Genomic DNA, 1,922 nt, shown 5'->3' with positions numbered 1-1,922 from the left:
GTCTGTGCGGATGACTATTTCCTTTCCCATAATGTAATGCTTCCATTGACAGTAAGCCTGCACAATGGAATACATTTCTTTATCATAGGTGGGATGCTTTCAAACTATTTCTGAAAGTGCCTCATTGTGGTAAGCCACTGGATGCCACTACTAAGTAATGCACCAATTGCATAGTTGGAGGCATTTGTCTCAGTCTCAAATTGAATAGTCTGAGGTATCTCTCTCAATCTCAAATGGTTGTTGCAAATCTGGTAATGGTAATATTGGTGCAGAGCATAGCTGCTACTTCAACTCATCAAATGCCTTATGTTGTGTTTCATAACAAAATAACTTTTCTTTCACTGCACCCTTGGTTATTTGACTTAAAGTCCAAGTGATTGGGATAACCCTAACACGAACCTGTGGTAGAAATTGGCAAGGCCCAAAAAAGCTGCAGAGCTCTGTTAGAGTGGTTGGCGCTGGCCAATCCTTAATGACTTGTATCTTTGTTGGGTCCACATGCACATCTTTCTCATAATTGCTGTACCCCAGATATTGAAGCTGGGTCATGCCAGAAGTGCTTTTCTCAAGATTGGCACACATCTTGTGTCGTCACAGGGTTTGGAGGACATATTGAATATGGTGGAGTTTCTCTTCCCAACTAAGTCTAAAGATCAATATGTCATCTAAATACACCACCATGAATGCACGGTGAAGCGTGATAAGATGTCATACATCAATCTCATGAAGGTTGTGAGGCATTCGTTAACTAGAATGGCATGACCAATCATTCAAAAAGGCCCTCCTTAGATTTTAAGGTGATCTTCCACACATTAAAGGGTTTGATAGGGACCCGGTGATAACCGAAATTCAAGTCAATATTTCTGAAATATTTGGCCCCTTAGAGCTGGTCCAAAAGGTCATCAATCTGTGGGATTGGGTACCTATTCCTATAAGTGATCTTGTTCACCATTTGATAGTTAATATAGAGTTTCAAAGTCCCATCCTTTTTATGTACCAATACAATCCGGCTCCCATAAGGTCATGAGCTTGGTCTGATGTTCCTTTTCTACAACAACTCCTGAACCTCCCTCTTGATCTCATGATTCTCTAAAACATAGCATTGATAGACTAGTATGTGGGGTAATGATACACTCAGGGTCAAATCGATGGAGTGCTTGACTTAATAGTGTAGAGGTACCCTCATAGGTGAGGAAAAAATGTCCCTATAGTCCTCCACAACCTTGTCCATTTGTTTTTGTTGTGCGAATGAGCCCTTTTTAGAAGCCGTGACGACCATTTTCTTCTTGACCTTAGGGCGAATCATAAGGAAAAAAAATCCTAGTATGTGAAATGATCTTACCGCATTTATTTATAGTGATCATTAAGATGGTGGTAGGTGGGGCTACCTATGGTATCATGTACATCTTGTTTCCCAATGTATTAATTACAAAGAAAGGTCTAGGCTCATATACACCATGTCGCTTCCACAAGTATGGTTGTCCTAATAACGCATCAAAAACTTCAAGAGGAGAAACATAAAAAAATACCTCATCTATCAAGGACTTGATGTTGTAAGGAAGGCATAACTACTGGCTAATGCGGAGATCTTATCCATGGTGAAGCCACCCGATGTTGTACGACTGTAGATGTGCAGTACTTAGTTGACCCAACACCTTTAGGACCTTTGTTTAAATGAGGTTCTTTCGGCTCTCGCATTTGACAATTAACTGAAGCGGAGAACACTTCAACCACATATGTGAGTGGAAGAGGCATTCCCCCACCTCTATATCTTCAAGCTCATTCTTCTAGATCTTGGTGGTGGTTGCGGTGGCACTGGGATCCGTGTCAATGATCTACTTCCATTTTCATTCCCCTTATCGGGTTCTGACTCAGAGTCAAAACATGCATTTGATTAAGAAGCCTTCAGCTTAGAACTTAAA

Source organism: Pinus tabuliformis, chromosome 9, assembly GCF_031772625.1.
Source record: "Pinus tabuliformis cultivar Carrire ecotype Pingquan chromosome 9, CPIR1, whole genome shotgun sequence".
NCBI lineage: Eukaryota > Viridiplantae > Streptophyta > Pinopsida > Pinales > Pinaceae > Pinus > Pinus tabuliformis.
Note: the sequence above shows the minus strand (reverse complement) of the source record.